Here is a 13,657-nt window from a genome sequence, read left to right as displayed (position 1 = left end):
CTCTGATGTTTCCCCCTGAAACTTAAGACCAAGTTAGACTGAGTTTCACACATTCACCTCCTAAAAATAACAATCTGAGGGTTCTGGTTCTGTGCAAGATGGTGTAAGCATACTTTACCTTGTCTCTCCCAATGAATCTAACTATAAACCTTGTGCAGAATGCATCAGGAAGCTATATGAAGAGTCTGAAAAGTAAATGGCAGCAGAGGAGCAGGGGAAGAAGACCTGAATCCCAGGTACCACCAAACCAACAGTGAGCTTCCTGGAGTTTTGCCCTTCAGTACAGCCTGGCTTTTTTTTCCCCTCTGTGATCAACTGGCCTTGACTAAAAAGTAACAGATATGCTAGAAGTGCAACTGAGTGCAGACAAAAAGAATGCCAAGAAAAGCTTTCTTTTTCTGGTCCAAGAATCAGGAAAGGGGGCTGGCTCTTAAAGGTTACAGAAGAGGGAAATCCATTCTTATTTTCCATTCTCTCCAGCCCCAGCCCCCTGTGAATCCCACAGTGGGGGGCAGGAGCATGACCACTGCAGATGTCTAAAATTGTAAGATAGGAAAATCATTCTTTTTAGCCAGAGAAGCAATGGTCCCAAGATCATGGATTAAATGTCTGTTGCATTTTTCTTTGTCTTCCAGTCACTTGGCCCTAAATGCAAATGCAGGTAGAAGAAGTATACTACAGAGCAAGGAAACTACAGGTCCAGTTTTCCGGCTAGTGGGCTGGAAAGGGGGCCTCAAGGAGACAAAAAGTATCAGTGAGATCATAGAAAGAAGGGAACTCAAGAGAACAATCCCATAAAGTTGTATATGAACTCCTGGGCTCACCTCTGAGCTATGCATGTAGAGACCTGATCTTAAACAGTCTCACAAAAGATATGAGAACTAAACTATGGTATAAACCGCTGTATGGATCCTACACTGACCTTTGGGCAGTACACACGATGAACAGAACCAAATAGCACTACAAAGTGGCTATGAAAATGGAACATTGGAACCACGATCCATAAAACAAGGGTCCAACTTATGAACTCACCTAACCAGTTTGACTGACTGCAAAAACTAAAAAGAACTGTATTCCCTTTGGGATTTAACCAAAACCTACAATGCAAATGTCCAGGATACATGCAACACTCTGCATATGAAGAAACAGGCAAATGTTAACTTTCAAAGGAAAAAGAAAAATCAATGACAACACAGAGAATGGAGTTATCAAAGATTTAAAAACAGTTATTGTAACCAAACCCCAAAGCATAAGGGCAAAATCTTTTGAAATGAATGGAAAAAAACAGTCTTGGTGAACAAATTAAAGCTATAAAGAACCAAGTGGAAATTTTAGAACTGAAAAATATAATAACTAAAAATATTCATAGGATGGGCTCAAGAACAGAATGGAGATACAAGAGAAAAGGGTCAGTAAACTTGAAGATGGATCAACCAATCTGAAAAACAAAGAAAAAAAACTGGAAAAGAAAAAGTCAGAGCCTCAGGGACCTGTGGGACAATATCAAAAAACCTAACATTTTTATCAACAGAATGCCAAAAGGAGAGGAGAAAGAAAAAATATTTGTAGAAATAACGGCTAAACATTTATCAATTTTGGCACCAGATATAAAATTACAAATTCAAGAAGCTCAACAAACCCCAAGAAGATAATCGAAAAAAATCTAAATCCAGAAAAATTATTTCAAAATGCTGAAAACTAGAAAAAAGAAAACATCTTTAAAGATGCCAGAGAAAAACCAACCTACTCATTGCATACATATGTAACAATTCGGATGACTACAAGTTTCTCATCAGAAACAAGGGAGGCCAGAGGGAAGAGGAATGGCATTTTTAACATGCTGAAGGTAAAGAAGTGTCAACCCAAAATTCTATAACTGGTGAAAATACCCCTCAGGAAAGAAAGTGAAATAAAGACATTCTCAGATGAAGGAAAATGAAGACAAGCAGTCTCCAGCAAACCTGCTCTAAAAGAAATGCTAAAGGACATTTTTTACATAGAAAGGAAATGATACCTGAAGATAACCTAAATGACAACCATCTGGGTAACTGTAACAGATTATCCTTTCCCTCTTAAATTCTTTGAAATATGTATGACAGTTAAAATCAAAATAATAAACATTACATTATTACATCAAAAATATTTTTCATAAGAATTCAGTAGCAAAACAAACAATCCAACTAAAATGGGCAAAGGATCTGAATAGACATTTTTCCAAAGAAGATACACAGATGGCCAACAGACACATGAAAGGAAACTCAGTATCCGCAATCATCAGGAAAATGCAAATCAAAACCACAAGATATCACTTCACACCTGTTAGAATGGCTATTCTCAAAAAAACAAGAAATACAAGTATTGGTGAGGATATGGGAAAAAAGTTTCCCTGTTTTGTTTTGTTTTCTTTTTAATTTTTTTTTTCAACGTTTATTTATTTTTGGGACAGAGAGAGACAGAGCATGAACGGGGGAGGGGCAGAGAGAGAGGGAGACACAAAATCGGAAACAGGCTCCAGGCTCTGAGCCATCAGCCCAGAACCCGACGCGGGGCTCGAACTCCTGGCCCGCGAGATCGTGACCTGGCTGAAGTCGGACGCTTAACCGACTGTGCCACCCAGGCGCCCCAAGTTTCCCTTTTTTGGAGGTTTTTGATGAACTTTTTCTCCCACACTCTTGGTGGGAATGTAAATAGGTATATCCACTGTGGAAAACAATATGGAGTTTCCTCAAACAATTAAAAATAGAACTACCATATGATCTAGCAATTCTACCTCTGGGTTTTTATCTGAGGAAAAGAAAAAAACAACATGGAAAGGATATATGTACCCCCATGTTCACTACAGCATTATTTGCAATTGCCAAGATATGGAAACAACCTAAAAGTCCATCAACGGATGAATGAATAAAGAAAACGTGGTGTGTGTGTGTGTGTGTGTGTGTGTGTGTGTGTGTGAGTGTGTACATATATATGTATATATATATATATATAAAATATAATTTGGCCATACTAAAAAAAAGAGGGAAATCTCACTATTTGCAACAACATGGATGGATCTTGACAGCATTGTGCTAAGTGAAATAAAGTCAGAGAAAAACAAACACTGTATATGATCTTACTTATATGTGGAATCTAAAAAGAAAACAAAAACAAAAACAAAAAATAAGCTCATAGATACAGAAAAGGATTGGTGGTTGCCAGAGGTGGGAAGTAGATGGGTGGAGGAAATGGACGAAGGTATTAAAAAAGTACAAACATACAGTCATAAAATAAGTAAGTCATAGGGATGAATGTACATATAGCATGGTGAGTATAGTTAATAATACTGCATTGCATATTTACAAAGTTGCTAAGAGAATAAATCTTTAAAATTCTCATCACAAGAAGAAATTTTTTTATAACTGTATGGTGGCAGATGTTAGCTAGACTTATTATGGTGATCATTTCACAATATACACAAATATCAACTCATTATATTGTATACCTGAAGCTAATTTAATGTTATGTGTCAATTATATCTCAATTTAAAAATTTTTATGTAATGTATGTATGGAGATGTAAGTGGATATAACAACTATAACATAATCAAAGGAAAGTAATTAGACAAATGATGATAAGGTATGAACATTCCAACTGAACTGATAAAATGGTCATTTCAAGTAGACTGAAAAATTATATATAGTATAATTCTTTTTTTTTAATTTTTTTTAATGTTTATTTATTCTTGAGAGAGAGAGAGAGATAGAATGTGAGTGGGGGAGGGTCAGAGAGAGAGAGACACACAGAATCTGAAGCAGGCTCCAGGCTCCGAGCTGTCAGCACAGAGCCTGAAGTGGGGTTCAAACTCACAAACTGTGAGATCATGACCTGAGCTGAAGTTGGACGCTTAACTGACTGAGCCACACAGATGCTCCTATATAGTATAATTCTTACAGAAAGTACCAAAACCAGCCTATAAAAAGATATTGTCAAAAAGTCAAAGATAAAATGGAATAAAATATTCAAACAGGAAAGGGAGAAATAAAGAGATGAAAAACAGAGGGAATAAACACCTAATAATAAAATAGTAGACAGAAATCCAAACACATAATTCCATTAAATGTAAATGGTCTAAACACAGAAATTAAGAGATCTATTACCAGAAAATGGCAAGAGCTACAAGCAAAATTAATTAGATCATTACAATCTCTCACCTACATGTTCCTATGAAGATAGGGAAATGTCAGTTTTAACCTCTTTGTATGTCACCATTTCCAGCTCTTCTTTTTGACTTCTATCATTGGATCTTTCAAACCAGTAATGTCTCTGTGTTATTTATTAAGCTTTAATTCTCAAAGGGAAGTTATAATAATACTCTTTTCCATTTTCCCAATTTCTCAAGTGAATTTTCTCATTATCTGGCAAAACAAATTTCTTTAGAAATTTGAGGAATTCATATATGGAAACAGTTTTTTACCTTTGGTGTGACCTGCACTGAGAGAAATATGTTAAAGTCTGCTAGTATTAGTGTTTATTCCTCTCTGCGTGTTCTGTAGGGTCTTTTTTATGAGGGTGACTGCTGTGTTATTTGATGCATAGATATTCCTTACTTTTTTAACTTTATTCAAAATTGTACTTTTCAGAATTATAAAGAGTCTTTTGTCTCACTTAATGCTTTTTGATATAGACTCTACACTGTCTGATGTCAGGTATAACCCTGATTTCCTGCTGGTTGCATTTTCCAACGTCTTTATTTTTAGTCTTTCCATAGCATTTTGTTTTCAATGTATCTCTTATCTATAGCATAGTTTGCTTCTGCTTTGTGGAACAATCCGAAAACAATTCTATTAATAGAGGAGTTATTCTCATTTATATTTACTGACACTGATGAGGGATAGAAGCAGAAAATTTTCACCTTTAGCCCAGAAGGCTGATCTATGGCATCCATAATTCTGATAAGGATTAAATACATGCTGGTTACTACATTCTTAAAAGGTCTCATGACTGCCTGGCTATCTCACCAATAGTTAATATTGAACTGAATGATAGGCACCAGATAAATCTTGTGAAACTAGTTTTACATGCAGAAATTCGAAGAAGACCTTTATGATCTAGTACTTCCTGCACATCCCCTATCCCTTGAGTACTAAGCATATAACCACCAGCTTCATACAGCAATAGCGCAGCTCTTTCTGTCCATGGGTCCTGTCCCCATGCTACTCAAATAAACTTACTAAGCTGCACCATAAAACATCTCAAGAATTATTTCTTGACCATTGCATTCAACAGCCCTGCAATATAACCAATATATTTCCTTTCAATTCTGTCTTTATTATATTATAATCTCTACATGTAAAAATTAACTATAATTTTGAATAAGTAAAAATTTTAAAGGCTTACAAAAATACTCATTAACCAAGTCACAGTTTCTTCCTGGCTCTGAGCACTCGAGTAAGGACTTATATTTTGGCCAACTAACCAAGACTTGCCACTATTAGTAACCAAAACATTCTCATCATTTCAAGATTATTGTTTCAAAAGATACCTCAATTTGGACATGTAGACAGAAAAACAAAAGGGGGCTTGACCAGTACTGCCAAGGCAAACTAGAGACCCATATGTGCAACACTAACACACAGAAAAGAAAGTTACTTTCTAGTAACTTCCCAGGTATGTGAATGCACTACTTAAAGAAGTCATAAAGCAAAATTTTTTTAAACTATGGGTTGTGACTCACATTTCTTAAAAACTGAAATATGATAAGTACTACTAGTGTGCACTAAACACAGCAAAATATTGTATTATGACATTTTGTTTCCATTACAATATGTATTAGTTTGCTAAGGCTGCCATAACAAAGTACCAGACTAAGTAACTAAAACAACAGAAATTTATTTTCTCACAGTTCTGAAGGCTGTTAAGTCCAAGATCAAGATGCTGGTAGGGTTGCTTACATTCTGAGACTTTTCTTATTGACTTCTCTCTTTGTATTCACATGGTCTTTCCTTTTCTTATAAGGCTATCAGCCATATTGAATTAAGGTCCACCCTAAAGACCTGATTTTAACTTAATTACCTCTTTAAAGGTATTAATTCCAAATGCAATTGCATTCTGAGACAGTGGATAAATCAATACATGACTCTTGGTAGGGCACAATTCAGCCCACAACATTATGCTTATACATGTATTATATATGTGTACTGTGTCACAATCAAAAAAGTTTTAAAATATCTTAGAAGACTCTGAATAGATAATTCGAATGTATTAAATATATTCTAAGCTTAAGGGGCCTAGCCCTAATACTGTCATGGAGTCAGGACTCCTTCAGTCTCCAGATTTCCAGGTCTTCATGAAGCAGTTTAGAATTTAACTGCTCCAGGGATCCTGATAATGCAATTATGAACATTCAGATGAACATGTAAATACTTTTGCTGATATTATTACTCAACATTACCTGATAAGAAAAATAAACTTAGTGCTTTAGATCTAGGGTTTATTAGTATAAAGCTCTAACAGTTATATTTCCATGTGTTTGAGACTATTACTCATTTTTTCTAATGTTTATTTATTTTTGAGAGAGACACAGACAGAATGTGAGTGGGTTAGGGGCAGAGAGAGAGGGAGACACAGAATCCAAAGCAGGCTTCAGGCTCTGAGCTGTGAACACAGAGCCTGACGCGGGGCTTCAAACTCACAAGCTATGACATCATGACCTGAGCCAAAATAGGAGGCTTAACCTACTGAGCCACCCAGGTGCCCCAAGACTATTATTCACCATTATATTGACTTCCCAAGCTACCCAGATCAAACTGTAGAAACTTAAAGCCATAATGTCTCTCCCCTCTGTTTAAACTCAAAGGCCTCAAGTATCTAACAATTTAGTTGATGGCTAACTTAGATATATTTTTAAGGCCTGAGGGAAAATGCTGAGGCTTTAAATTCTCTAAATTCACTTAAGACAACAATAATCCTTTGTTTTAAAATGTACTACTTTATATACATAAAGCTAAAAACACGTAAAAATTAACATATAAGCCATAAGATATTTTAAATATCATTTTAAGAATAGAAACATCCACATTTTACATTTAGGTCCCATGTCTAAGAAAATTTCCTAAACATTTAGGTTGGAAACATTTCCAAATTTGTTCTAACTGTAATGTATTTCATGATTTATTCCGGATCTATATACTGTCCAAGTTGGTTGAGTTGGTTCAATAACATAATGAAGTAACAAATCAATCAGTCTTAAGTCTATCACAGTATTTGGTCACGTCAGTTTTGAAAACCATTGGAAATAGTCAAATATTTGTTTTGTCAGAGTAACAGACTATTTCCAAAGCCAGACTCAAGTAAAGGCTGGTTTCACACCACTGGAACTTGTAAATTTCCTGTCTCTGCAATTCACTCCCTCTTCTCCCAATAACTTTAATGACCAAAGCATACCTCTACCTTTCTCTAACAAGCCATGTTCTTTCATACTTCCAAGCCTTCACATGCTTCTAACAGAGTCCTGAGAAGCAAAGAGCTTTCCTTTTTCTTTGTCTTCACAAATATATATTTTAACCTATACCTGGCATTCTGTGAAACTGTATGAAAGACTGCAAAGGTCATGTGATGTCAGTCAAGCTCAATTATATGAATTTGAGGGTAAAACATAAATGTCTCTCCCATAAAGAGAAGATAGGTTTTTGTTTTTACTATAAAATAAAGAAGGAACATAATCTTGTCATAGAAAATTCAAGGGAAGAGGATTAGTACACTAAAAGGAGAATTCTTTATAATTGCTCCAGCTATGAGCTCAGACTTTCTATTCAAAAGTACTATATTAATATTAGGATGTACTAAAAAAACCTACTGTTTTTGAATGTATAATTTAGAAAAAATTAATATTCACTATCTCAAATCTTTTCAGTATGTGATTGAACAGGCAAGACAGAAATCACATTACAACAGAAATCTAAGTGCACTCACAAGAATCTTATTCATTGCAATATTCTCTCAACCACAACATTACCTAGTATATACTGGGTTCTGAACAAATATTTTCTACATAAAAAAATAATAAATGAATGAAATTATCACTTTATTTTATAAGGATAGTAACTGAAATTAGTTAAGAAAAGCTCACTTAAAATCTCACAGCTGCTAAATGGAAGAATTGGGGCTTTCGCTTTCTAAATACAATGCCTTAGAACGTTCATTCCATTCCATTACATTTCTCATACTTGCCCAAAAGCTAGAAGGAAATTATAACACAAAAACAAAACTTCTTAGACTTTCTTCAGTATTTTCTTATACTCCATATCACCAGTCTCAAAAGTCCTCAGGTCAAACTCCTCTTTCTCCTCTTTCTACTCATTTGAGTGTATTTGTTTTTGCGCTCCCCTACACTACCACCGTTGTTTCAAGTGCAGCAAGGTATCAGCTGTAGAGGCATATGGTTATCCACCCACAATACAATGGCATTTGTATCAGTGGGATTCCACATTAAATAATACATCAGTTTCCCATACTGTTGAGGCAACTTCAGAGAACTGTTATAGATAAAAATTTCTGAATGATTTGTCGTGGTATAATTTACATTGAAGAAAAAGAGGAGGTTCAATGTATCTTTCCTTCATAACCATGAGACTTACTTGTCTCTTTTCTCTACAACACATCCAACTAGGTCTTGACATGCCAGGACACAAACATCTACAAATGCACTTGCCCAGAAGCTCACTTTTTAGATAGAAAAGTTAATGATGCTGACCGAAACTGACTTTGATACATCACTATCTTAAACTGGATTAAAATGCCTAAAATATTAAAAAGTGGTATCTTTTGGAGATTTACAGGTCATGTACATTATTTAATCTTAAAGACATAGAAACCATGTAAGCACAATTATGGCAGAACTAGCAATTAGTGTTTTCTACCATTGCTAGAGGAATGGTATAAAGTGAACTAATAAATTTAGAAATGAAAAATAAGTGATTTTGTGTGTAGAATTTTACTTTTGAAGAGTTATTTATGAAACACTAGTCTCATGAAAATTCCTGAGAAAAAATTTGAAATACAACTCATCAAAACCAGAAGGCATCCTTGAAAATCATAAACATTAAACATTAAATTAGAAAAGTGCACATAACACAAAGACAAGCACCTCAAAAATAGTTTGGGCTGTGCAGAGAAACATACTGAACCTCAGAAGCATGAGGCAGAAGTACTTTCCCAAATACTATGATGAAATACTACCTGGAGTGATGTAATTTGAGTAAAAGCAAATAGTGAGAATCATACATTATTACCAATGAAGAAAGATCTTAATTTCTCTTAAGTTTTCACAAGGTTTTATTTTTTTAACTTGGATCATATCTACTGTTAACCTTGAGTTTACCAAGACTAATCACCCCTTTAAGGTTATCTAGCAAGCAATTAAAACTTCAGGGATGGTCAGGCTTAAACCAAATTCCAACTATTCTCCTATATTCCATTATACTTTGTATAATGTATAGGCAACTGAGCTTTAGACTTAAATGCAAATTTACTTTCAAAAAACTATAATAAAAAGGACATAAATGTCAAAATAATGTTCAAACGACCACTCTAAAAGCTTCTTGCTTTATAGGAAAGAATATCCAATGGAATAACGACAGTGTCTTCAGCAAATGGTGCTGGGAAAACTGGAGAGCAACATGCAGAAAAATTAACCTGGACCACTTTCTTATACCATACACAAAAATAAACTCAAAATGGATGAAAGACCTGAACGCAAGACAGGGAGCCATCAAAAGCCTAGAGGAAAAGCAGGCAAAAGCCTCTTTGACCTCGGCCGCAGCAACTTCTTACTGAACACATCTCTGCAGGCAAGGGAAACAAAAGCAAAAATGAACTATTGGGACCTCATCAAAATAAAAAGCTTCTGCACAGCGAAGGAAACTAAAAGGTAACCGAAAGAATGGGAGAAGATATTTGCAAAGGACCTATCAGATAAAGGGTTAGTATCTAAAATCTATAAAGAACTTATCAAATTCAACACCCAAAACACAAATAACCCAGTGAAGAAATGGGCAAAAGACATGAATAGACACTTCTCCAAAGAAGACATCCAGATGGCCAACCGACACATGAAAAAATGCTCAACATCACTCATCATTGGGGAAATACAAATCAAAAACACAATGAGATACCCTTACACCTGTCAGAATGGCTAACATTAACAACTCAGGCAACAACAGATGTTGGTGAGGATGCGGAGAAAGAGGATCTCTTTTGCACTGCTGGTGGGAATGCAAACTGGTGCAGCCACTCTGGAAAACAGTATGAAGTTCCACAAAAAATAAAAAATATAACTACGCTACGACCCAGCAACTGCACTGCTAGGTATTTATCTAAGGAATACAGGTATGTTGTTTCAAAGGGGCACATGCACCCCAATGTTTATAGCAGCAGTATCAACAATAGCCAAAGTATGGAAAGAGCCCAAACGTCCATTGATGGATGAATGGATAAAGAAGGTGTGGTATATATATACAATGAGGTATTATTTGGCAATCAAAAAGAATGAAATCTTGCCATTTGCAACTACGTGAATGGAACTAGAGGTATTATGCTAAGCGAATTTGGTCAGAGAAAGACAAAAATCATGACTTCACTCCTGTGAGGACTTTAAGACACAGAACAGATGAACATAAGGGAAGGGAAGCAAAAATAATATAAAAACAGGGAGGAGGACAAAACGTAAGAGACTCTTAAATATAGAGAACAAACAGAAGGTTGCTGGAGAGGTTGTGGGAGAGGGGGATGAGCTAAATGGGTAAGGGGCATTAAGGAATCTATTCTTGAAATCATTGTTGCATTATATGCTAACTAACTTGGATGTAAATAAATAAATAAATTATAAAAAAATAAAAATAAAAGCTTCTTGATTTAAAAGCTGAGTACTGTTTAAAAGACAAAAGAAATAAAAACATGGTTCATTCATTCATGAAATAGACATTTATTTAAAGCCCACTGGGCAAAATTCTGTACTAAGTATGAATCCTGCCCTATGACAATCAAAATAAAAAAAAAAATACAATGCAGTGAATACAACATGACATGGTACATTTGAATACACAAATGTTAATGATAACAGGACTAAGAGAATTAGGAACATCTTCCCTAGAGAGATTATTAAATCAATTAATGCCATTTTAATTGTAGGAAATTACACAGACAAAAAGGAGAGTATTAAGAGATACAGCAAACAAATTTCAAGTGGAAGACTAAATTGGGGGACTAATGAGATCAATTTGAAGAAGACGGTAAACCTGACAAGACTGATTTTATATTTAACATTATAGGAACTATTACAAATACCTGGATGACAGAAGAAGAACATGAAGAAAACACTAACTGATGTACGTATTGCTCTCATATCTACATGTAGGACAGACTATGATCTGAAAATAAAACCGGTAAAAATCGTTGCAGTTACCCAAAAGCTGCGGTGATAAAGGTCTGTGTGAATGTGGCTGAAGAAGTCTTCACGCAGCCAGATGACAGGCTGGAGTGTTAAAGGGCAAGATCTACTAGCCTAGGTTATCACAAAAATCAATAAGAATTCCCAGGCTACCAGAAAACTTTAAAGCCCAGAGGTCTTCAGTGCAGGGCAGATCAGAACATCCCACAGCCATGGTTTCAATGGTAAGGATACTCTGCTACTTCCATTAGGCAACACACAACTGTCTTAGAACTGAGTAAGAAAAAGTAAAGCTTATTCCATTAATCACCCCAGAGTTGGTGAACTAGATTTTTTTTTAATGTTTATTTATTTTTGAAATAGAGTCAGAGCATGAGCCAGGGGAGTGGCAGAGAGAGAGAGGGAGACACAGAATCTGAAGCAGGCTCCAGCTGGGAGCTGTCAGCACAGAGCCTGATGTGGGGCTCAAACTCATGAACTTGTGAGATCCTGACCTGAGCCAAAGTCAGACTCAACCAAGTGAGCCACCTAGGCGCCCCGGTGAACTAGATTTTATATCCAATTTGATACTATGCAGACAATAAAGTTCAATTACAAATCCAAAAATGTGTTCTTAACACATTATGCTGTACCTTTCAACCTGGTGGAAGATCTTTGTGATATTATTGTTAAGTAAGAGTTAATCTTTATTGGTAAATAGAAGCCAAAAAGATTTTAAGTAAAGGCATAATAATTACTCTTGCTCAGTGATTGCCTATGCCATCTACCCACTCCAAACACTCATTCCTGCCCATGACTTCAGGGAAATTCAAACAGGTTATACCACTTATGTGGTCCTTCTTAAGTAACAACACATTATTTGGTCATAAATTACAGCAAGCAGATACACATGAAAGTAACAAATTATTTTATAACATCAAATTTTACCTTTGTTCTACTGAAAATAGGCCCCAACATGCAGACTAATAAAAAGAAAAATCTAGCAAATAAATTCATTTTGAAGAAAAAAATAAGTAGGAACTATTTAAAATTTCATGATGCTTTATGACCCCAAATACTAAACAACCACGTATTTTTTAAAAGTTATCTGTCACCACAAAAATCAAAAAGAACTCACACTAGCTATAGTTTATTAAATAGAAGAAATCGCAAATCTTCAAGCCATTAATAACGATCAACAAATCACCAGCAACATGACCAGAAGGTAAGAGTGGGGTCCAGTTCCTAATGAAAAAGAGTATCTACTAAAGAGACAACCAAAATGACTAAACAGATCTCTGTTGACTGATGGCATTTCCCATATCCTAAATAAGGAAATGTCAAAATCACAGCTACACACACACACACACACACACACACACACACACACACACTCACACAAAACAATCTAGAGAGAAAATTTAGCTATAAAGTGTGACTGCTTAGTATCTAGATAAGCAAAATTATAAATCAGGTATTTTTCATTTGAGAGAAATATTAGGTGTTCACTCGACATTACCAGTGAAGAAAAATGAAATGTTAGCGAGATCTGGAAAAGGGTCTGTAATTTACAGTGGATTCTTGTTTTCATAAGACGTCTTTAAAAAAATGTTTCTAATTTCCATAGGGCCAGATTCAAAAAAATAGGAATGGCTTTACCCACAGCCCCATGTCTAGGACAGGGATTTTGTACCAGGCCATGCAAAGTGTCCAAGGCAGAAGCCACCCACCACGCATTCCCAGCCTCCTAATCGTGTCGCTCCAGAAACCAAGAGGCCTTGACTTCTAGCTTGTTAATGTGATCTGAGGCTCTGGGAACTCATTTCTGTCCAGGATGGACCAGTAGGGCCACTTCTCTCCGAGCAGCGTCCAAGAATTGCCACACTGAGTGAAACCAGTAAGTAGGTGGCACATACAGGCTGAGCTGGCAGCCAACCTATCTTCACAGAAACAGTTCAAGCACTTACGTGATACTACTTTCTTCGCCTTGGCTCCTGGAGACGAGAAGCCGAAAAGTAAACAAGTTACATCTCCTCCGGTCCCAAAAAGGGATGCCGAGGTGCACCAGCACCGCGCGCCCATCACACTGCTGGGCACACAGCCTACTGGGTGCCCCCCCCCCCCATTCCGCCCGCAACAAGAGCCGCGTCCGGTGAGAGCGGACAGAGGGGTGAGGCCGCGTTGGGGGAAACCCCCGGAGGGCCGGTCCCAGACCGAAGGCGACCACTGGGCCGCCAGGTGGGCCGGAGGACT

At 36.3% G+C, this 13,657-nt stretch overlaps 1 protein-coding gene and 1 long non-coding RNA gene across 2 annotated transcripts in view; both read right to left on the bottom strand.

The window, feature by feature from the left end:
• ME1 (malic enzyme 1) overlaps positions 1-13,657 on the bottom strand; it is a 190,322-nt gene that overhangs the window by 176,422 nt on the left and 243 nt on the right. The gene's annotated exons all lie outside the window — the stretch shown is intronic.
• On the bottom strand, positions 446-13,654 carry LOC128315587 (uncharacterized). Its single transcript, XR_008298494.1, has 2 exons — positions 5,393-13,654; positions 446-5,087 (listed from the first exon to the last, which is right to left on the bottom strand). It is a non-coding gene; the product is annotated as an uncharacterized LOC128315587 (long non-coding RNA).

The sequence above is a fragment of the Acinonyx jubatus genome, chromosome B2 (genome assembly GCF_027475565.1).
Source record: "Acinonyx jubatus isolate Ajub_Pintada_27869175 chromosome B2, VMU_Ajub_asm_v1.0, whole genome shotgun sequence".
Classification (NCBI taxonomy): Eukaryota; Metazoa; Chordata; class Mammalia; order Carnivora; family Felidae; genus Acinonyx; species Acinonyx jubatus.
The sequence above is the reverse complement of the archived record's forward strand: the minus strand, read 5'-3'. Positions and strand labels throughout refer to the sequence as shown.